The sequence below is a fragment of the Cataglyphis hispanica genome, chromosome 3 (assembly GCF_021464435.1).
Source record: "Cataglyphis hispanica isolate Lineage 1 chromosome 3, ULB_Chis1_1.0, whole genome shotgun sequence".
NCBI classification, from domain to species: domain Eukaryota; kingdom Metazoa; phylum Arthropoda; class Insecta; order Hymenoptera; family Formicidae; genus Cataglyphis; species Cataglyphis hispanica.
The window spans coordinates 7,506,949-7,533,195 of record NC_065956.1 but is presented as its reverse complement, the minus strand read 5'-3'; the positions used below and the strand labels follow the sequence as shown (position 1 = coordinate 7,533,195).

Sequence of the window (26,247 nt, the reverse complement as noted above, 5' to 3'; positions counted from 1 at the left end):
AGTAATATCAACAAGTTTTCATAAATTTTTCAAAAGGCTGCAAGCACACGCGAGATTATTACGCTGCAGTATGTCTAGCCTATACAATACAGCAATGGCTACGTCACAAATCAATTGTAATGCTGGCTTTTATTATGAAATACAAGTCAATAAGTTCTCCCAAAGCAATTTACCTCAATACTCATATACATATGTCAACCACATGACTACAATGTTCACCGCATGTTATATGCAATCAGTGTAAATCACAATTTCGGTGCTTACATTTCGTAGCTTTTTATATTTGAAACTTAAAAAATTTAAATTCAAGATAATAATAGTCTAATAGAATCATCATTATATCCAATCATCAATTAGCAGTATAAACAAATCTCTCAGTTTAAACAAATTTTTAAAAATATGTATAGATATAGGTAGCTTAAATATAAATAATCTGTTATTTTTTAGTTTAAAACATTCGTGTTATTTATGTGAAATGTCCAACCTACACTTGTTATTTTTTCAATGTTAGCAATTATTTTTCCCGTTTTTCACGTTGAATATAATTTCAGTCTACAATTTTTTTTTCTAGCTACTGCGAGACATTTTTATAGATAACTCCAATTTTACTGTAGTTTATTGAAATTTTTAAAAACATTTTGCCGGCGATCATATTAGTTTTAATCCGTTGTGCGTTTTCGCGATGTGTGTAAGTTTTGCTCGTAATCCGCTTAGCGTTATCATTTGCGCAAAAGCGTTGAAAATATCGAGCGCAGTGCAGACTTAATTTTGCAGCATTTATCGAATCGATTTATCCATCGGGCGATCTCGTTCGCCAATATATGGATTGGTCTTCGACGGTACAACCAACTTTCCGGAGATTTACGAATCTGGGTCAAATGGATCCACCGCGTAATAACTTTTGAGGTTGACATTGAGGTAGCACGAAATTCCTCGAGGGCTCTTCATCCGCTTGAACGATATTATGACGAAAAGAATTGCTTGCTCCTGCCATACAGAAGGTTTTTCTTCGTGGTGTATTATTGCTATCGTACTAGCATCAACCTAATATGAGCATTCCATGCTGTTTAATGTTAAAGAAAACTGTGACTTTCCAAAATTAATTAAAACTTCCAGAAGTCAAAATATAAAATTTTATTTTCTCATCACGTCACAATTTCTTTAAAATTTTATATTAAAGAAGAGAATGGTTTTTTCAATGTTCCTTTCTTCCCTATATCTTTGCACGCGAGTTAATCTTAATCGAATATATCTTTATATGAAATATTAGCTACGGGACGTAGAAAAACTTATAACGAGTCAATCAAACGTAATTCGAATGGCAATAAAAAATTTTCTAAGAGCAGGTGCAAAACTTACGATTTCTTTTCCAAGCACGCACGATCGTTAGACTAGAGCTTTATTCCAAAGTACAACTTGCAAGCACGATTACTTACACGGAAAGACCTGCGATTCTGCGCCCCGCGTAACTTTGACCATTTGCAACTTTTGTGTTGCGTTCCGGCGAAGCTCTCGTCGTTCTTCGCCTTCTCGGGAAAGCGAATCTCGTTTCCCTCGATTTTGTTTTCTTTCCGATGAAAATAGTTTTATATTCTCACGTAACAAACCGTACGCGAATGGCGTAGAGGAGAGAGACTTCTTTAATATTCCTTTTCTCTCTCTTTTATAATATCTTTTCCAAGCTTTCCGAGATAAACAGACGTTAGAATAGCAATTCCGTTATTCCTCAAAATATAATTGTACGAGATGTGAAAAAAATAAGCGTACAACATGTACGTCAAATAATAAGATATTCTTTTCTCAAAGAGATCTGAAGTTGAATTTGTTTTAGACAAACACAGTGCATATAGAGTTTCAGATATTGAAATAAATGTTTGACGTTGATAAAGCTATTGTACAGTTTGTGATGATTAATGATTGTGTAAACTCAATTACATAAACATTAAATAAACAAGTATTTAATCTTTAAATGTATCGCATTGTAAATTTATAATATCGTATATATTTTTCTGTAATAATTATAAAAATTAATTCTCCAATTTTATTTTTAAAAATTAAATATTTAATTTTAAAATTAGATTAAGAAACTAAATTACATATAAAAACTGATTTAAATTAATACGAAAATCAAATAAATAAATTTCTTTAAAATTCTTTATTTGAATTTAAATTTTTGTCGGAACAAAGCTCATTGTAAGTTAATTAAAGAATGGTTATAATTGAAAGTATCCGCTTTGTATTAACCTTTTTAACCTTTAACCTATAGCGGCGTTCGATCTTTTTATTGTATAAATTTATTCCATATATCTTGAGACTTTATTAAATTTTCTTGAAGATATATTTTCTCTAAGAAACTTGAAAATTAGTTTATTTTGAATAATAGCTGCCATTCATCTAAAATAAAATTAACAATAAAAACAACTATTTCTGTATCACTAATTCTCCAATAATTCTGAATTAAATAAACATCATTGTTTACCAAAGTATCATGAAAAATGTCACATATGCGGCAAATAATTATGTAAATAAAAATTGTAGCCGTAATGTCAAGTTTGAACAAAATAAATGTGTTGTATGAAGAGAGCATTTAAATTCATTAGCGCTAATGGAATTATTGTTTCCTCTAATGTGATCATTAATTGATTATGTATTCAGTGTATCATTCAATATGCAATGAATGCATGAATCGTTCAATAGATAATAGCAGAGTCGCATCAGAATCCAATTATATACTTCCTATCTTTTAACAATTATTTTTCCTTTTTTTTCTTTTTAGCATACAATATTATTTATTTAATTTTATTATGTATATATTATTTTAAAATATAATAATCAAGCACAATTATATACTGATCAGATATATAAATTTGCGTAAAAAAATAATTAACTTATAATATATTCTTCACTTTATTATAGAGTTATAATTGTAAAATTAAAGAAAAAAAAAATAATTTAATAGTTTAAGATATGTATATTTCTAAATATCTACGTGTATATTAACTTGCTTTTGTATCGTTTAACAATTTTGTGTAATGTTTTCCGCAACTAATCATTTTTCAAGATACAAACAAAATAAAAAGTGATAGAAATATATTATGTATTATTAATTTTTATTTTTTATAAAGTTTCCAATGGTTTCCAACTTTTCACATCGTTAAGAACTTAAATGAAAAAAAAAAGAAAAGAAGAAATTCTCCTTTTATTAGAAATAAAAATAAATCGTTCAGCAACATCAAATGCAGGTCGTATCGGTTTTCTAATTTAGAGCAGCATCCAGCCGCACATGGAGCCGACAATCGATACGTTCAATTATTAACAAGAAATTATTATTTTGAGATGCAGTTAATTATATTTGGAGAATTGATGTCTATCGTTGAAGAAAAATGGCGCGTGTCATCAACACGTTTTGCAATATTATTCTCGATCGGTTGCCGATAACCTCATCGAAGAATTTTCGATATTAATGATATCTCGCAAGGAAATAATATGAGATGCATAAAACAATGGGCTGGACATTGCCATAAATGCATTTATATTATAAATACTGTAAATTCATTCGTAAATACTGTATTAAACTATGCAACGAGCAATATTATTAAACACAACAATAATTTGTATATTTGTAAGATTTAAATTATAATTAAATTATTTAGGAGTTAATGAGCTTTCTCAGTATATATTGAAAATAACAATAATTATTTATTCGAATGGTTGAGTCCTGTAAAACTGATTTGATCTCAAGCATGAAAACTGGTAAATCAATGCTAAAATTGATGCGTAAATAATTAACTTTATAATGTAATCTGTTGTATAAACAAAAAACGAATCTTGTATTCGTTTATTTTAAAGACATCGTGTTTAAATGATAAGAAAATTATATATCTCATATATATTTAATGGATGGAATTCGAAGTTAATATTTCGATAATATTGCAAAAGGTTTTACCACAATTGAGCACAATAAAGTTTCGGTGAACTTCATATAGTTTTCAAATAATCGCACGGAAAATAAATCGTTGTTAAGTGAGAATTAATGTTTTATGTAGGTCATAGGTGATATTTCTCATATCACAGCCATCTCTTTCTAAGAATCCGAGACATTATGTGAATTTGGAAAATATAGAACAAAAGAGAAAATAATAGCGAAATATCAAAGGGAATTTTTCCGTGTCACGTTTTGTAGAAAACAATCGTACAAGGAGAAATGGCATGAAAGCAATGCACCAGCCACGCACTCTTTGGAAAACTGCCAAGTCAAGTATAATACTCAGCAAAAGTCGATTCATCGGATCGGTGAAGTCGGTATGCGGGGCATTCATTCGAGGAATTCAGTCGAAATATATTCATTGATTACACTCTTTTTCTCGAATATACTCTTCTACTTTACTTTTTGACAGATGACAGTTCACTATTTCTTGGCATAATATGAAAATAATAATAAAACTGCACTAACATGAGATATAGATACGAATTTTAATCTATATTCTCAATACGCAGAATCTATGAACACGTCAAGATTTTTATAGAAACACATAAGATTTTATCGTTGATACAGGATACGGGTAATAGGCAGGATCACTAACTATACGACGGCGAAATCAAGGTCGAACAATCCGAGAAGTCTACCCTTTATCCAAGTATATTTGTCGCATACCGATCAAAAAGCCACTGATCTTGTAATCTTTTATTCATTGGATTTGCAGACAGTCTAGTAGTGGACATTAATAAGTCCTTATTTCCAGTTATTCACTTTTTGCCATAAATAATGAAATGTTTTCAATAAAAATTCTTAAAAAAAAAAAAAACATTCAATAAATATTCTCTAAAAAAAGAGATTTGTATCCAACTGTATGTGTAATTAATTTTTTCTCATTTATAAAATAAATTACAAATTTTGCATCGAAGCTATATTGCTATTTGTTACGTATTTAAGTCATAAATGTTTAATACTATTGCAATAGTGCCTATCGCGTCGATAAAGACAAAAGGATCGAACGACCATCGAGTTACACAAACAGATAAATCTTAATTCCGGAAAACTAGAGCGGTAAAATACCATGCCGTTTTTCCGCGATTCCCTTGATCGGCATTTTTTCAAATCGAAATAAAATACGCGCGGACGGTAACGTAAACCCCACGGCGCTTATTGCACAAGCGTTTATTCATCTCCCTTCCTCTCTCTCTTTTTCGCGAGGGTATAAAAATGGACCAGCCAACCGGGCAGCGGTGGATTATTCGCTTGGATTCCGCGGTTGTATATGTCCAAAGCTTTGCGCTTTGAAATTCCTTTCTGGCGATACTGACAGCCAATTAGCGCGATGACGCCCGCACGCTCGAACTTCCTCTTTCTCTCTCACGTGCCTGATCGTAACATCGAGAAATCGGAAGCAAAGAGGATTAAGCTCGCCACGCACTCTTCTTTCCTTCCTGATTGCCGGATTCAAAGTTCATGATCCTGCGTCAATAGGAGCATCGTAAAATGAGATTAAATTGCAACATCATGTAAATCAATAAAAGACAACGCATTTAATCGATGCTCGCTAAACATTTTTCTATGCTTTATATTTTGTTAAAAAAAAATAAATAAATAAATAAATTCGAGCTTTGATTTTATTTTTATGGAAATTGACTCTAAAGATTAAAAAATTAATTAATATTTGTTTTTTTTTTTTTAACGAGAATATAAATAAGCTAAAAATAGATTTTTTTAGAATTTTTTTTTTTTAAAGAAATTAATTATTAAAATTATTTTTCACAAGAAGAGAGTCATCTTCTTTTTGCTTGTCCTTTGCTTTCCAATCCCTATACAATAGCGAATAGCCATATATACTTTACGTGAATTCTGAAACTTATACATGTAAAATCATCTGGAAAATTGTTCAAAATATACGGAATACAAATCTAACATATCTACATATTTTACTCAGCTGCAATAATATAAGAACGAATTTTTGAACATCGAACTAATTTACATTTTAGATAAATATTTAAAATGATATATGATTCGAAATAAGTTTATTTCTATTTTATAGTTTTATTTCAGGTAATACATTTCTATTCTAAAATTACAATTTCTGTTTGTAATAATAAAGAAACTTGACAAATCTATTATAATCCACATCTATGTCAAATTTAAGATTCATAACTTCAAGTTATTCACATAAGGGCATTCAAAGATAGAGATTTATTTTACGATAGAAAGCCAGAAATTGTTTCACGGTTGTTTTATTAATCGTTTCAATAAGAAAATTTATTAAGGATTATGTACGCACTTTATCTACTGCACTCGGATTTGCGTTTAGTCGATGTCGATACCAAATATCGGCCGAGACGAGAATAGCAATGGCATTAAGGTGCCACGATACTTTATTTTCAGAATAGGAATGGTCCACGTTTCCGCCCAACTCAAATTTCGATAGCATATCGCGCGAGCTAGATCGATTCTCTTTCACCTGGAATAGTTAGTCTTTTATTCTGAAAAAATAACAGCGGTTCGCTCTTTTCCTCGCGTACTAAACGAAGCTGTATTGGATCTGCGTCTTACAAAGAGAGAGTATTTGATTCATCCGAGAAAAGAAAAACATTTTCCGTTATATACGCAGCTAACGTAATCTCACGTCAAAGAAATATAAAAAGAGAAACGTATTCATTTTTATATGTATTCGTTTTTATTTAATATATTTATTGCTATTTCAATCGCAATATAATTTTCCATTTTTTATATACCACAGATTCAATATTTTTGATCATTAAATGGATTTTCAAAAGCTCTAATATATGAATAGAAATAAAAAATGTTAAAATATGAAAAATTTTTAAATGGTATTTTAAATTTTAATTAAATTTATAATATATAATTATATAATATATAATATATAATTAATTAATTAATATTAATAGAAATAAATCAACTAGAGAAATAAGCCGGGACTATAAATTTAAATTCGCAATTAAAATTGATATTAATTTATACCACCAATAATTTATATCTTATTCGCATCTCTGGACAAATTTATTTCCATTTATATTTATAACAGATAAATACATATTTTATATAAATAATATTTGAAAATAAAAGGAACCTTTAAAATCTCTCGAATTATTATTTTTAAACAGTTTTCATAAATAATTCAGCCACTGAAAGAAATTTCAACCACCATCGAAATGAGATACAAATTTCTCCACTATTTATACAACATTAAAATGATATCAATCCCGGAATATAATTGTCCTGTTCTCCGATAAGAACAAAAGCTCTCTGATTGGAATACAAATTATTGTCCATTAACTTCCAATTTCAACTAGTTATAAGCTGGCTGGTTTATATTGATAAATAAAATAACGAAAGGATAGAACTTCTCTCTTGCTCTATCCTTTTTAGCTGTGTCAAATATCTATCGCTAATCCTCTCTTTTCCCTTCTCTCATCATCATCATTTCTCCCCGTCTGAGGTGCTTCGCGAAAGATTAATCGGCGTTGCTTCTTATTGGTCGCTTCTGCTTATTCGTGACGAGCAGCAATTATTCTCCCTTCAACGTCTCACGACAAAGCTAGGCCTGAGCTCACACACTTATCTATCGATTACTCGATTTCGAATACACTTTACGCATGGAATTTTACTTTGAGATAGATGTCTAGTAAAATTAATTGCTTAGGATTTTATTTAAAATGTTTCAACTAGATGTTATAATCAAAATAATATCTAAATAACTGGGTAATTAAAAAGATTATTTATATTTATAAATAGCATTATTAAGATGTATTCACACAACTATATTAAACATTCAAGTTCTTTATCAAAAACAATTAAGTAGAAGATAATTATAAGATATATAATTATGGAAAAAGAGTTGTAGATTCAGTTGCAATATAGTTTTTAAATAAAAGCAATACAATTCTTAATTAGTTTTTAACTTATAAGATGAAAGATACCAAAATTAAAGAAGAACATGTCAAGATTGTTTGGAGCCTAATGCAGAAACAAGAGAAGTTTAGATTTATCTTTGTTCCCGACTTGAAAGCGAATATCGGCAACGAGTAACTGGATCCGTTGGCGCGACGTGTTATCACTTCGCACTTTAATTCGCTATCGCACCAAATTGCATGTGAATACTTTCTCGCGCGTTACATAATCTCGCGATTTATTCCGCTGAAATTATTCCTTGAAACTCGTTTCTCAGTTTTCCGGTTCTACATACTAACTAATGTTAAGATACCAGAACACGTTAAATAAAAGTTCGAATAAAAGTTAAAGGAAAAAAAAATACTAAAAATTGTTATTTAAAAATAAAAATTATTATATTAATTTTCGCTTACTTTTTTTCGTTATTATTTCGGCTCATATGCAGAGTATCATGCTCTGCGATCTTTATTTTGGTAACATACTTCTCATCTCATTTCAGAGAGAATTCTGTGATTTGATTACAAAGATATTGAAAATTGGAAAAATTAAAAAATAGTGATTATTTCGTTAGAGAAAAAATCTATATAAATCTTAAAATCTATTTATTCTCGATCACTGTATATAAATATGGCAAAAACAATTATTTAGAAAAGTAAGACTGATATGCATATTCACGTGTCCGTTTGACAGCAGAAATGTCATTTCGTATCCTAAGAGCGGACAGACATCTACAAAAAAAAAAGGAAAAGTATTCTACGAGTTCGACTAAATTTTTCCATGTGTGTATGCAGTTTAAAGCCCACCCATCTCACCGATACTTCATCTACAAAACTGCTCTGACTGTGCTCGCATATATAGAGAGAGCCATGATACTTTGCACGTGCATCGCACAGTGCGCTCCGTATTACGTGTAAATTTTCACGTGACCGCGCACACGAATGGCAGCATCATTCGCGTCGACTCGCCAAATAGCCGGCGTGTTATTCCAGCGCAAAAGTTTGCGGGAGGAAGGGTGGATAGGCTCTGGGTAAAAAGGCACGTGTCACTTATTTAGCTCATGTCACGTTCGCCCAGTGCTTCTAACCCCGTTATTTCGCCGGTTCATAATCTTGTAATATCCGGAAACGCGTATATCTGGAACGCGCGATGCGTCGAAAGCTCCGTGTTTCGCTCGCGCAAAAATGTTTAACAACTTTTTACTTTGCGAAATAAAAATGACCGAAGTTGTTTGTTTCATGGATGAGACTCGGTAATTCAATACGGTTTTAATATCTATGATATTGATTGTATTTTTCGAAAATATTTTATTTATCTATAATGAATATAACATGACAAAAAAATATATCGATAAATTTACGCACGCGTTATAGGAGAAATGAATTGAAAGAGAGATAAGGAAAATTGAATTCTTTTGCAAAATAAAAAAAAAAAATATTAAAAGAAATTATTTTTAAATTTATATTCTTCTTTTTTTTCTTCAGATACAAATTGTTTACTTCTAATTAAAACTGAAAGTAAGTAATTGCTTCGCGCTATATATGCTATGCTTTTCAAAAGATATAGGGCAACTAAATATAATCGACACATTATATGAGAAGGGAAACCACCTGTACGTTACAAGATTGTTTTACTCTTCTCTCCTTTTTTGCTTCTTTTAACTTTCGACCTTTTATCAACGCCATTAACTCCCCCTCCCCCCCCCTCCTTTTGGGCGAAGCAAAAGCCGGAAAGTCGATGAAGCGGTTCGCCTATTTTCGAGAGAATAAGGACAGGGCTCTTAATCCTATAATATATGCGCTGTGTGACGTCAGAAACAAAAGTAGTGTATGAAAAATAACGGAATCGAAACGCTTCATGTACTCTTTGTTGTGTGAGACTGTGTGCAAGTCGAATGTATGTGTGTGCGAGTTAAGCGTCTGTGTAATACGAGGTATTCCAAAAACAGATGTGCTCCAACAAAGCTACATTCTGGCTGTGTAACAAAATACTTTCATTTCTTGAAACAGTTTAATTTTTTTTTTTTTCAATTTTTCTCAAATTTCTAATTGTCTAAATGCAGAAATTTTAAAAACAAATAATACCAAATTTCTAAATAATTTTTAACAAAAAATTAATAGCACACAATTTGCTAATGTTTACTTCTGTTCACTTTTAATTAATTTTTAATTAACTTCGTTATTAAATGTGTTCAAACGAAAATCTATTGAATAGGTTGATTAAAATCCAGTTTTGTTAAAGTATATTAAATGCAAAGTTAGAGAAAATCCCCCCATCCTCCCCCCTCTCAAAAAAAAGATATATTAAATTTAAACCTGTCAAATATATTAATTAAAAATTAAATTTTAAAGAATTGAGGGAATAATACAAAATTAGCTATCGCAATTTTTTTTTTGGATAATTATTTTTCTAGAAACATACAAATAAAAATTTAAAAACATGCGCAAGCAATGTGCAATCAAATGACGTATAAAAATTTCATTTTTGCGAATATTAAGGGGTGTTAACTTCATAGGTTTTTTTTAGAAAGATTTTTTTTTAGAATACGACTCTCTCTCTCTTATGAGACTATATACGAATCAACATTATTATCAGAAAACATAGTGCGATAACGCTCAAGTTATCGAACGCGTTTAGTCTTGAAAAAGTTATTTTTAAACGCGTCACACCTAATTACGGAAAGAAAAGCGAACAGGGAAATGTTTTGTAGGTATTTCGTGATTAAATGTAAAGCGTTTCGAAACCATTCAGGAAAACTTCAATCACGCCTTTCTTTATCAAGTGAAAGAGAAAAATTGATAAACATAAAGCTCGCAAAATGCTTTACCGAATAATTCATGTGCTTTAGCTCTCCCTAAAACAATATTTAAAAAATTGCAACGTTGAAAATAGAAATAGGCAAAGATGTAAAATTTGCAAATAAATATTAAACTCTTTTGAAATCTTTTTTCTCTTAAAAACTCCACACGATTCTTTCTAAATTTACATAAAAATAAATATGGCAAAGTTACTATTCGCAAATAAATTATCATTGATGTTTCTGTCTTTCTCTTTTCTTTTCCTTCTGCTGCAATAATTTGGTCTGTCAAGGCAATGTATCGTATGTATCGTGACTTTCGCGTGCAACACGCGAAAGGTCGCGAGCTTTAACTGTGCTTCGAGGCTTTAAGAACTACTATTCGCCGCCTGATCTACACGATCTCCAGATTTGTTGCTTCAGATGTTTCAACCGACGAGTCAAATAAACTGAGAAAGTAATATTTAAAAACTTCTATTTTAATTTCTTTTTATCAAATAATAATAGAAAAAGATGTGTGCATATGTACAGTTCTTTTACTGGATATGATTTTGTAGACACTGAATACGAAATGCATGTTAAAGAGAACATTAACGTAAAAAGAGCTCGGATTGCCATTAGAATAATTACGAAAAACAATTTGCAAAAGCTAAAGAAAAGTTAAAATATATAACTGTGAAATTAATGTCTGTCGACACATCTACTACTGCGTGGCAACAGGTGGCACTTTGCACAAATAAATTAAGAAAAAACTTAATCAGTTGCACATACATATGTAAATGATGTCATGCGTTTAATAATTTAAAATGTGAATATTTATTGTAAAAAAATTTATGATAAAAAAAAGGAGAGAAAAATTACGTACGAGATAATTTACGTGAAATGTAAAATAATGGAAATGTAAATGGGAAATGTAAATATTTTTAATCCATCTTCAATTTTTTTTTTTATATCACATGATGCACAAATACTTTTTTATTGCACTTTAAGCTACACACACACACAATATGAAATTTATGATTAACTTTGGTTAACTAATTTTTATCGACAATTCTCTCTTCTCTTTGAAATTATAGTCTCAGATTTAAAATATTTTTAAATACGTTACTGTTTATTAACATGCCATATATGCAGCATCGTTTTGTTCGTCGATATAACGTAAACAAGGAAAAACTCAATCTTTTCCTTTCTTTTTTTCTTTTTTACGCTTCTTGTTGCTTTACCTAAATAAATGCAATTGCGCTCTTGTTACAATTCCTTCCTGGATTCTAAAATGTCGATTTATAATATTTAAATAAATAACATAATGCGTACGTTGTATTAATAATAATAATGCGCATTAAAAATTTAAATATCATAGATATGGCAAATGCACGTTAAATTTAACATTATTGCCGAAATTTCGATCACAAAACACAGTAAATAAAGTTTTCATATATTTATAGCATTAAAATTAAACGTTCAATATGACTAGATTAACTTTGTTCTACGTTATTTAATGACGCCGGCAAACGTCAAAGAGTTTCTTGCTCTTCTCATGCACATCCCCTTTAAAAGGTACCCTAGAGCGAAGCGGACGCGCTGAAAGAAAAGCGAACGGTAAGCAGGGGAGAGAGAGAGAGAGAGAGAGAGAGAGAGAGAGAGAGACCTACCCTTCGAGTATGGAATGGAAAAGACAAGGAGGGAGACTCTTTCTCTCTTGTTAAATATCACATCGAAGAACCTTTCCATCAGAGACTTTCGAGGACAAAACGGAACGTCGGCCGCTCGCGATAGATATTGCGAGTCGGGTTATGACATAGGGTAACGCCATTGTTTCCTTTCTAAAGAGAGAACGAAAGACAGAGGGGGGCGGACAGAGAGGAAGGTACATAAGAGAATTACGATAAAATTATGATTAAATTTTCGACCGTTTGCAAATATTATCCAAGAGTCGAGATAAAGTGTTATCTTTATATTTACGCTAAATATGACACGATAAGATATTCTAGTATATATATTTGGTATTATAAATAAGATGAAGCGTGATACTGATCTTTATATGGCATCGTTAAATGAGAGTCATTCAATTAGCGTTAATTGTACGAGTTTAAAAAGACTCATAGTGCCTCTCATTCTTAATCAGATAAGTCGACGAATCAGATTAATTTCCGAATATAAAGTGATAAAGTAAGCTGCAATCCGCGGTACATATATCTCTATTATTGCATAAATTTATTACGTGAATATAAATGGTGATTATTAATCAATATAAAAAATCGATAAAAGTTTAATATCACTTTATAACTAGTACAGTAGCTTTAATCCTTTTTCATAATGTAGATGTTGAATGCTTAGAAAAAGAAGCTTTAAAAAGCTTATCAGGTTAAATCCATAAAATCCGTTTAAATTAACTAAAATCATAAAAGATATAATTAAGAAAAAAAAAAATTAAAACATCTTATTTGTATGTACATTTGGAGTCCATTATAATTATTATACTCGCATATTAAAGGCAAAATAAAGGCGACATTACAGCAGAAAACTGTTCTTTTTTTTTTGCAAAAAGGAAAATAGTACAAAATAATTCAGTGAGAGAATATATTTATCTTTCTTGCATTCTTTTTTGCGCTTTTGCACAATCCAATATATATCCCGCTGTAGAGATTTAATGAAATCACATAACGGCGATTGTAACACGACAAAATAAAGTTTCATTCCGAATATGGGGTTTTCGCGAGGAAAACATTGCCGGTAAAAATCCTTTGTTGGATATATTTGAACGCGACTGGTATAATAACAACTGCGCCTCACGATCCAATTAATTTCGCTGCTTTTCAACGGAAAGAAGTACATGTATAACGTAAAGCACGATAACGATGATTAGATATGCCGCGAATGGGCAGTTACACCACAACAAACTTCAAAAAGTTGCTTTACGGTTGAAAAGTTATATGGATGTTGTACGCAAGTTCCGGCGAGTGTTCCGTTGTCAGAAGCGCAACGAGACTATTTTCTCTCTCTCTCTCTCTCTTGTTTCTATATACACTTTTACATATATTGATTTTTATCTCATTTCATCTCTCAATGTAAAATATATATCTATCGATCTGACAGAATATTACCTGATCATACTTTTTGCAAACATTGTATTATTATAATAATTGTAAGAGATGTGTTATATCAACGAAATAAATAAATGAAGAGTACAACGATTTTCTTTTTGACATATCACGTTTTTAAGTCAGATAAAACCGTTTAAACCTTGACACGAATTCGTACGTATGTATTCTGAAAACTTGCTTTTATTCTGCAGGCGAAATAAAAGTCACAGCGTGAAACTTATTCATCATGATTTTATTGCGCGATAGTAACTTATACAAGTTGCATTAAGATATCCGACTTTACTTCAAGATATAATATTCCTGTTTAATTTCGAGTAATTATATTTCTATATATTCGCAGATTTCTCCCGTAAAAAAAAAAAAAAATAATGAGTTCTTGTAAAGTCACGCTCTTTCTCAGTTATACCAAAATAATAACGCCATTAAGCCATTATTATTACACGAGTCGGAAGAAATGAGGATAATTAAAAGCTCGTGCGCATTTCGCGAGGTGAGAAATTTGTTTCGCCGGGCTGTGCTCAATGGGGGGGGGATACGAGTTTTCAAGAACAATTCACGGGGAGAAATACACGTTTCAGTCCGAAACAGACGCGTGTTGCACGAGCGCGAATGTAAATTTGTACGCGAGAGCAACGGAAAGCGGTGGCGGGAGGAGAGAGAGAGAGAGAGAGAGAGGACAGGGGGAGGAAGAGATGTAAAAGCGCCGTAACAATTATCGGGAGGCATCGCGCGCGCGTTACTTCGGGTTTGCACTCAGACGTAAAAGCTTACAATGCATATCGCCGTGTTATAGCAGCGTCAGGCCGCTTTATCATGTAAATGAAACGTCAACCATGAAGAATGACGATAAATCCCAAAGACGAGTGACACGGGAGCGTTATATAAATGCACGAGCGCTGTGTGTATTGCAACGGCGCGATTAATAAATAATGTAATTTGGGATTTTCGTGATTATTATTTTACATATGCTACGTACGCGTATTTGCGCACGATATCGATATTTCGAAATTGTAACGAGCGGTGTCGTTCTGCATAACAATTTCGTAAGCAAACAAAATTCATCTGTGCATCTAAATCTAATATGACACTGCCTTCCTTTTGACTCCGAGCCGCACAGGATAATATTAATTATATTGCTTTTAATATGATGATTAAAAAAAAAAAAAAAATAAAGCAGGCGTTCTAAAAAAACATTATAAAAAAATAATACGACAAGTATGTACGAAGTATTTCGCGATTAGCATATAATGCTTTGCTCATTATTTTGCAAATTTTTATTATAATTGTGCTTCGTAATAAAATTTTTAAATATAAATTAAGCAAATTTGTATTATAATTAAAATAATTATGAAAGAATATCGACTATTAAGTATTTTAATTACAAAAGATTGAAGTTGAGGAATTTTTAAAATCACGATTTAAGGATGCAGAGAGCTAAGAAAACTTTATTAGTCATTTAATTTCAAGCGCATTTTTGAATGGAGTTTTAAGTCCACATTTATTTACCGAGGAATTTAATATCATAAATTACGAAATTGCACTAAATAACGTCCTTCAAAATTTTCATAAGAATTTTCATCGTAGATTTAAATAATGAAACTAATGTGTTTATATCTTTAATATTTCATAGCGAGTGTCCTTCCCTTAATAGTGAGTTATACCGTATAAAAAAGCAAAGTATCAATATCTGAACTGAGAATGTAGTTGATAACAAGTTTATGATCGTTTACGATCATTCTACGTTATTTCTTCTCGCTCAAAGCCAGAATTGCAGAATATTACGTAATATCGTGTGCAATAATTAATAATCTCATTATCTCGATTTTTGCGAAAAAAGAATTACTTGCCGGCGGTTTAATATATACACGCACAAATAATATAATTACTCGCGTCATATCTCATCGATACAATTAAAAAATATTTTAACGCGATGCATCAATGTTATTTTTCAGCGGTAAAGGAAAAAGGAGTTTTCCTGAGAGCGCGTCGATCGAACTCCCACCCACCGACGTGTTTCCGGTCAGCGGGGCGAGGGAGGGGAAAAAGAGGGTGAAAGCCAACGGCAAAAAGGTCGACCATCAAAAGCCGCAGCGTATCCCCTTTAAGCCCGTGAAAAAACGTGTGCGTGCATGCGTACTTATATATGTATATAACTTATATACGTACTTTGTATGCATGTGCATGTACGCGTTCTGTGCGCGAGGACTCTTGTAGCAAGAAGGCGAACAACGGAATCGTACTCCGAGGCGATCTGCGCACTTTACCGGCGCGACACTGCCTGATTAGATAGCGCGGATAATTGTAGACGCACGGTAAAATCTCGTCGAGACTTTTAACTTTTAGAGAATTAACTCGATACGAACTCGTGTGCAGCGCAGCGCGCTGCTTTTTGCGAAAATCAACGCGCGAGAGTCGTGTTAAAGAGAAAAACATAAGCGAGTCTTACAAATAAAAATAAAAAGACTTCCTGTTTTCACTTGTTTTCTAGAATATTAACAATTTCTACGTTTATATTACTTTATATGAGCCTTTCACAGCGAGTAAATTGATTTCAAGAAATTGATATATAAGGTTCTAATAGAAAAATCATAACTTTGAAATTAATTTCAATTTGATTTCTTGTAAATTTCTTAATTTTCATCGCAGATCATATGATTATTTCTCTCTGATATTAAAATTAAGAAATTAACAAAAAATCAGGTCGATCAATTCAGCTGTTATATTATTCCTCATAAATTCGATATCTTTGCAAGTAATTTAATAAGAGACATGTATAAAAATCAAATTTGAAAAAGATATAAGGATATTCTATTCTCAAACTCTATATTAACATTATATTTTGTATCTATAGTATTGATTTTACACCGTTCGTATCTTTGTATGACTTTTATAACTATATTGACAAATCTTGTAATTGATAAAAGATGTTAATTGCACTATAAATGTTAATAAGCGTATAATTAAGATATTATTTTTGACATGCAGATTAACTGTAGGCTCCTGCGGTCACATATGCTATCTAAACTTCGCTGATTGCCCTTTCCAACGTAATGGTAAGGCGTAATAACATACGAAAACGTAATCAAGACACGATAAACATCGTAATGTTGCCCGATAATTCCGATATATAATTTAAATCAACAGGATACAACGTTTGGAAAAACAGCCTCGGCATCTATTTTAATTGATAATGAACTAAATGACGTTCGAGCCCTATGCTCGATTAGTTATTATCGATACGTAATGGCTGCAGCAGTATGTGATATTGTAACGTGCACTTTGTAACGATCAACGAAATACATTGTTGTTGTAAATCATACTTGTTTAAGCAATTATTCAGTACGATTTGACTAATTATTTGAGCTATAATAATCCTGCGTTAGCTATTAAAATTATATCAAGTGCTATGTTAATAATTGGCATAATTATTTTATATTTGCATTGGATATGAAAGTATGTTAAACTATTCTGTTTGTTATAACTAATACAATTTAATGTGGCGCAAATATTATATAATACTTATTTTGTATCATAGAATATATTAATTCAATTTTTAACTTTTATTAACTTCTTTATTCAAGTATATAAACTTGTATGAAGATTACATATTAAAACTATATAAGTATAATAAAATACCTATAGCATATTAAAATTGTAATATTATCTTTTATCGTATTTATATATAAATATAGTTATATGATAAAGCAATTTTATGTATCTGTGCCATCAATAAAGAAAGATAAAATTATGAAATATTATTATAAAATTTTTTCCAATCGAAAAAAATTTATTGTCTTAATTTATCATCGGAATTTAATTACCTTTTCTTTTTTTTCTTTTTTTTTAAGCATAAAAATATAACGAAAATTATTATATGCTAATTGTCGCTCAGTTTCTAGTGTAAATTAGATACATAGGCTAGTCAAAACCGCAATATTATCGATGCAGCATTGATGCGATAGCTATAATTAATTACTCTCGTGATTTACTAAGACTTGGTTCGCGTGTTAAATAATCCAAATATTATAGTATTTTAAACAACGTGCTGTTCAACTTATTCAACCAACCATACACGTTTTACATACGTCACGTCTGCCACTCACACTTCATATTTTATATACTTGTTTCGTGCAATACTTTTTCTCGATATTCCGATATATATCTCGGCCCTGAATCTCTAACAGAAAAATTTTGAAAATGTAAATCGCGCATGTAAACATAACTGTCAACTCAAACTACGAAATAAATTATTTTCTTTTCTGTAAAAAATATGTATCGCGTTCCATAAACAACATTATGTCAATTATATAAACTCAATTGTCAATTTACATACACTCAAAATAAATGAACTTTTCAGGATACAAGATTTTAGAAAAAATTTAATCTTTTCTATAGTTTATTTTCATATAATTTAAACTTACTTTTTCCTATTTAATCCATAAAATATTTATTTCATATTTATACATATATTTTATATTTTATATTTATACATATAATGTATTTTATAATTACACATTATTTATTATATACTTTATATTTAAAAAGATTTTATTATATTAAAAATGGTATTTTTCTAAACTACAAATAAAAAGTATTTATATAAATATAAAAATTAAGAAAATTGATTTTTTTTGGCCTGTGACGATATTCTTCCGAGTGCAATTTATATGCACGAGACGTACATGATATTTATTCTCGTTGGTAAATTACGATAAGCGGTATTCGAGTCACGATAAGCCTTTCATCGTCGCGAATATTGATTGACATCGACGTGAGTTTGTAATAAATAAATCGCACCAGAGAGATGATTTATAGCCATGCGGCCGGAAAGTCGACGTATTTATGGGTATGTATACATATATTGACCGTTATAGAAATTATAATCAACTATTACAAACGATAAATTCACGGTGAATTGGTATGATTATCATTCAAGAAAAAAAAAAAATTAACATAATCTCTAATAAATTGATATTATAATATGTATATTGTAATCAGTAAATATCAGTATATGATGTATATTATTATTTAATTTATGATGTATATTATTATTTTAATTTTCTAATAGTATATAATTTTCACATATATATATTCACTTCAATATTAATTATATATTAGTTCTGAGATCCAGAGTTATAAATTTGTTATTTAAGCACGTAATATCTTTTTTATTATTATAAACCCATATATCGTCTGTATTATTATATAATCAAAAAAACTTTTCGATAATTATTTATCTATTTCATGCTATTGTATTAATTATTTTATTTAAAAAAACAAATAAAAAATTTGATTTTTTGTGCATATTTAGTGAATATAATTAGTTTTTTAAATATTATATATATTGGAGTTGTTATATAAAATTTCATGAAATAATAAAATAAAGAAAAATTAGTAAAAATCATTCCAAGAAAAAATTATAATTAAGTCCTATTTAAATTTTAATATAACACTATCCATCTATTTGTTTCATATATGTATTTTTCTAATTAAAAACTATTTTATGCCATTATCATCGAACCCAAGAAGCATTAACTATGGTTATTCCTGACAGTGGCGTTTCACCCTCCAAAAATGTCTATAGCAATTGTTCGGCGTTGTGTTTGCCTCTGCATTCGTCATCTCGTCACGAAAGCCCAGAAACCCAGAACATTTCGTGCACCCTATATAACTACCCTCCACTGCGAATCACCGTCCCGACCCAACCCCTCGATAATCCTAGCTAGAAACACATGGCGTCATTGCGTTGTTGACCGCCTGGCATATGCAGCGAGATGCCTCGCGTTTGAATAAGAGCAAAAATCATCAAACCGATCCCACGAGTTCAGAGTGCAAGCATATACATATATACATGTTATGCAAACAATTAATTATTATATAAAATCAATTTTTTTAATAATTTTTTACTTTTTTTATTAATTTTCAATAAATACTTAATAAAATAGATAGCATAATTAGCAAAAAGTCTTGCAAAAAGTCTATTTTAGATATAGATTTTTCACAAATATGTGTGTGACAAATAAAAATATGTAATTTTTATATAAAAAATGATCTAAATAATTATAAATTTTAAACATAACATATTAATAAATATTTCTCTCATATATATTTGTATAAAACAATTAAGTGAATATTTATTATCAATTAGATATTTTATGTATGCTATATATATATATATATATGCACGGTAATTTAAAAATATAATTATCATAGAAATAAATGAAAAATTAATTTCCCCACAAATATAAAAAAAATAAATAAATAATTTATAAATTACTTACTCTACAATTTCTTCGCGTCATTTGACGCTTCCATGGATTTCTTTTTCGTTCCTTTTCCTTTGCTGCTTCTTTATGGCACTAATACGATACTCACTCACAAGAAATCGGTTAATTATCATTGACACATTATGACAATCGTCCGATACTTTGCATGGCACTCGATATTAATCGAGTGAGTGTTCGCACGCGGACACAGATTATATCATGTTGTGAGAAGAAAATAAATTTGCCGACTGTTTATACGACAAATTTTGATCGAATGTATCTCGCGACATATAAGTTTTTGACAAACTACAACAATATGTATATATGCCAAATTTTTAAAACACAGCGATTGATAAATATCAAAAAACACGCGATTGATATCCAAACAAGTTGGAATTCCGCACTTAATATGTTGAATATTTCGCGTGACGTCAAAAAACTGACTGTCACACAGTATTTCTTACGTGCTTTGTTGACAGACGGTGACTTTGTTGTCATTCGCGTCTCGAAGTTCACGAGTGGGGCAGAGGCCGCGGTACGAGAATCGCGTCTCGTATATCGTTGCATTATCCTTAAAAAAACACGAAAATTCTATATAATACGACTACAATTAGCGATTATCAATCTCCGTAGTTAATTAAATTCTGCAGTAAATAATATCGCGGCGACGGTCGTTTGCTCAAGTAATAAAGAAGCATAATATATATATATATATATATATCGATTTTTTTATTAATAATACATGTATTTCGCGAAATTAAATTGTTTGTAAAATATTGAATTTTGTTTATGTATTTCATCGTGTTTTAATTAGCTATTAACTCGATTCGCGTAAAGCACAGTATTAGGATAAAAATACTGTAATTTTTGTGTTTTTCAATCATTAACAAAACAGATTAGACATTCAGGACGCATTTAATTAATTGTTATTATTCCCGTAATTTGTCAATAATTGATCAATCATATTATAAATGGGGTGTTTATACATTGTTGTAATTTGTCAAAACGCATATTTCGCGAGATTTATTCGAACGAGGTCTGTTGACAGTTAAAAAATTTAGTTATATTTTCGAATGTCGCAGTTTGCGGACATTTCTCTTTAATTTTAGCTTATAATAAATAAAAAAAATGTCTTAAAATAAAAGAACATATAATAAATGTATGTTAACCAAAAAATAGCATATTAGCACAAATGGCGCGCGAATCTCGATGAATGATTTTCGATTAAATTCTATATAGTTTTCGCTATTCTCGTCATTCTCTCATCGCGATATAAAATAGTGTGCGTTGCGCGTATTTAGTGTGGAGAATGTTGCGCGATTATCATATTCTTGTTGATCATAATTAATCATTTTGTCACGGATGAGTGTCACAAAAGAGCAACAAAAAATGAAGAGAGAAGAAAATCCGGAGAGAGCAATTATGAGTAATTTAGAAATTATTTATTACTTTTAAAATTAATTACGCATTTATCTCACATAGAATAGTTAATAATTTCAAATATTTTTAATAATTTATTTTAAATTGCCATTTTCAAATTAACTATTTATTGTCATTTATAAATTAGTTATTTTAATTTATAATGTAATGCGTATATAAAATATTTCATATTATATTTTAAAATGCTTAAAACATCTATAATAAAGTATTTGTAGATATATAGATATTATATCTATTAAATGTTGATATGAAATTGATGTTGAGAGGAGTTAATATTTAAATATTTGATAATCTACGATTATTACATTAAAATTATATTAAAATAATATGTGATTCTTTTAAAAGATTACGTTGTGCAGTTTTTCGTTGCAGATTACGTTAAATAAATGCTTATTTTTTTCAAATTACTGCAAATTATTGTTGCACGCAAAAAGAAATTAATTAATTAATTTGTTATGCAATCGCGATCATGATAGATATTTCAATATCTTTTAATTATTTCAGACAGATAATTAAAAAAACAAGAGATCCTTTAAATTAAGATCGAATTGAGAAATTCTACTCGCACGAGTTTTTAATCTTGTTTCGACCAACGCCAGCTTTTCCGTTGAGCTCATTAAATGTCCTGACCCTTCACGCTCGTAGATTAGATGGCCATCGTGATTAGAAACTCTCTTTACAGTTCCCATCTGCGGGTCGCTGCAGTTTGTGAGCTATACCCCCCATAACGCTTCGTCAGCGTTGTAAACATAGGAGTTCCTCTTTTTTACCAGATGTACTTTCGCGTGATGATTTTCGAAGAGATCCCACAATTTAGTGTTTAAGATTTATTATAGCACATAGTTGAAAATCTACACGCTATTATTTCCGCGAATTGTAATTATGTGGAACGTAAACTGATCTATCTTAAGATTGAGCTGCACCACATTCCTGAATTAAACGCTTGTTCTAATTTGTAAGAATCTCATTTAAAAATATCGATTTTACTCTCATGCATTCATCTATTTAACTGCACGAACTTTTCTTATGCTACTTAACAATAATAAAATTTAAAAAATCAAAATATTAAATTAGGAAATAATTTTTTTTACGTCACGAGAGCTAAGAATATGAATATTCATGATCGAAATAATATTCGAAAAATATCAAGCATAGATATTTTTATATCACTTTATTTTGACCGACACAGCAATTCCGTTCTATTTCTTTTATTCTTGGTTATTAATACAGTTTTATCTCTTATCGTAGTTAAGTAATCTTGTTAGCTCCGTATTTTTACAAAGGCAGATAGCAAACTATAATTCGATGTAATAGCGAGAAAGATTTCAAGTCTGCCGCCTTTCTCTCCTTCTCTCTCGCATTTTCGCATCGCAATCGTACGGAGAGTAAAAGTAATGAAATTTTTCGAAGTTTTCTTCGATTTATCCCTCAGCCGGCATGAGTTTTAACGGATGCGAAAATGAGATCGTCGTCTTTGAACTCTTCGAGGAAGCTCCGAGAAAGGTGCTCTCACGCGTATTATCCACCTACATACTCAATTCCCTTTCGTCCCCCATTGCCGTTCTACCCCTTCCTCCCCCAACCCAACCCGCCTACATGCGCCTTCTCCTCTCAATTTAATCGAAGAGAAGTGGAGAGATGTCCCAAAGACGGCGTATCGACAAATCCTTCCTGGATGCTTTCAAATATCTTCTTAAAGCAATCGTCCACGAAATTGAACCTGCAGGCTAATGTAAGAGACGCGGAATCAATATTATCGCTCCGATAATAATACTTCTCTTTCACGCACGCATACACATTTGTTTGATGTTTTTGTTGTTCGTTTGTCGTCCCGCCTTTTGTTCATTTCGGTCATAGTTTAATATATCGTTAAACGATCGAGAATTTTATTTAATTTTCGGAGTCGTAAACGAGTTATATATCGAATTCATAAACGAAATATATGTCGCGCATTAATTCTGAAATATTTTAATAATATTTAATAAATAATGAAAGCAATTGTTAAATGATAAAAAGTAACTATATTTTTCGAAATCAAATATTAGCTGGATAATCTTGAATATGAATAATCGGTTATACAAAGAAAATCTAAATTTTAATGAGATGACATCTAAAATATATATTTTATATATTAACTAACTGTATAATCAGCTTTTTAAAATCAAATTATTATTTATTAAAAGAAAATAAAATTATAAGTTAAATGATTTCATTATTCATTATCTGTTTAAAGTTAATTTATTCATTTAAGCTTATCGGTATTTTATAAAATTATAAATTTTATTATGCAATAATCAAGTAGATTTCATGTCTTTCTCGGATAAAAAAAAAAAAAAATTGATTAAAAAGTTTTTTCAGACTGCTTGCGATTCGAATTCTTTATAAAATGAATGAATGATTCAGAATAATACGAGAACTGTTTTAGAACAAATAAAACTCTCAAAAATCCTTCTTCATTTCATATAAATAGTGATCTCAGCATCACTTGAATATTTGTACATGTGCGCATTCGCTCGTGAATATTTGATTTTAATTAATGTTTTTTGCTTTTAAAAGATAGAATTCTCTTTTTAGAATTCATGAAAAACTACAAAACCTTAAAAACCTCAGAAAAAAATGTCAGAAATTAATCGGGAAAAGTTTATAAACAAGTAAAAAGCTGCGTAAACTTGCGGTCTCTATTTGTTTTAAAATATTTTCTTTAGTGTGTCCAACAGCCAGAACTATTCCTTTTAATTATTACAAGCTAGAATTATTAAAAATAAAGTTATAAAAAATTCTTAATTTTTTGAGTTTCTACGAAAGGACATGCCAGCTTCACGTACACATGTGTGGAATATACATTTTAGAATTAAATATATGTACACATACAAGATAGAATTAAAAATAAAAATTAATGAAGACAATAAAAATAGCAATTGCCAATTGTGTCTGTATACTGGTTTGTAAACTGGTTTGTGATCATTCTGCGGAAACAGTCGTGCATCCGTTTACTTCGAAGAGTTTTATATTGACCAAACAAGACCGATATCGGTTAAATCATGGTTGCAAAGGAGGAAAACTGTTCGAAGAACTTTAGAAATGTTATGTAATACGCGAGAAACATGAATGTGTGTGCGTGCAATTCTTCCTGAATATTTACAATGTGGAGTTAGAGGCTACAGCTTACAGCGGCGTCTGAAACGAAGAGACGGAATATCATTTAAAGAAGTGCGCGTATTTGTTTGTCATTCGTATTTGAAACGGCCCTCGAATAAAGTCCACTCGTGAAACAAGCGAGAAGTCATTTTAATTTCTTCGTAGCTATACGAATACATAATAGTGTTATTCACTAAATTAAAAAGACAAGCAATTAGATACTTTCAATGATAGAAAAAGAAAAAGGAAAAGTTTTTTAAAAGTTAGTTATAATAAAATATAAATAAAAAAAAAATATAAAATAAATATGTAAGAAAATATATAAGTAGATTTTCTAAAATTTTTTAATTCCATTTTTCAAAAGATAAATAATATCGAGGAATATATTAGAGATATTGAAAATGAAACAAATGTATATTTTAATGGAATATATATTTGTTATAAGCAACAAATCTATATTTTTTATTAAATTTGTGACAAAATTGATGAAATAATGGCTCGTGGGAAAAACCGCGGCAACGATTTATCGCAAAACTTTAATAACAAGTTTTAAAACATATTTTTTTTTAAATTTTTATTCGTGCGAAAATCGTGCATGATTAATAAACAAATAAATTGAATTTATATTTAAATAAGAACAATCATTAATGCTGTAAATTTAACGAAATGCATTTATTCAGAATAATTAATATATAAAAAATTGAATTCCTGCGAGATACTCGAAAAATTGAAAATTTATACAACGATGCGCGTGTTCATGGATAACCCATATTGACCTCAATATAACACAAGTACTTCAAATTGTTTTTTTTTTTTCTCCATCTGAATATCCAATTGTACAGTTGCCTTATGTATATGTAGATATCGACTATTGATGTTCAATATCTTAAGAATGATCGGTCAAAAAAGGAAATAGTCCGAATATAAGGGTACTTTCTTTTTCTCTGCACTTTTTACAACTGTTCTTGAAAAGCTTTTGCAAAATTTCCTCGATTATAAAAATAATTCTTTTTATCATATATAAAAGTAATTAAGATAAAATCCAAAGTCATTAGTTTACGAGATAATTTCTCATATACTACCAATACTTTCATAATTTATTTTGACATAAAATATGAAATATTTTATAAAGTATTTTCATTAAAACGTTTGTTAAATTTTTAACAGCATAATAAATAGTCAATTAATTATCATTATCATTATATACAACATTGCATTTATAATGTGTAATTGTATATTTCTTCAAGTGCAATTACGAATCAATTCATATAAAAACTTCTTATCATTCTACGTATAAAAATATAAAAATAAAATCATCATAAAATGAATATACTTTGCAAGATATTTCAATATTATTTTGCACACACTTCATAAACTCTAATTAAGAATGCAGTTAATAACTTAATTCGTCTGCGCAAATTTTTGTAAAAAATTTTCAAACGATTCAATTAAAACAATGCAATTATCTCATAGTTTGATAAATGCGATGAGATTTTTGGCTCTCCTTATAGAGTGTAATCGATAACGACTAATTAATTTGTCAGCGTTGATAGCGCGGCATTTGCTTTAATTAGCTTGGGTTATCACGGAACATGCTCTCTC

At 30.0% G+C, this 26,247-nt stretch overlaps 2 protein-coding genes across 3 annotated transcripts in view; one reads left to right on the top strand and one right to left on the bottom strand.

Annotated features, from left to right (window-relative positions):
• The window catches only part of LOC126848179 (uncharacterized), a 43,435-nt gene extending 33,282 nt beyond the window's left edge, over positions 1 to 10,153 (top strand). The window contains exon 3 of the transcript XR_007687214.1: positions 10,142 to 10,153. The gene's annotated coding sequence lies outside the window, so the exon portion shown is untranslated. The remainder of the gene's footprint in view (positions 1 to 10,141) is intronic.
• The window catches only part of LOC126848118 (uncharacterized), a 61,343-nt gene that overhangs the window by 19,610 nt on the left and 15,486 nt on the right, over positions 1 to 26,247 (bottom strand). The window lies entirely within an intron of this gene.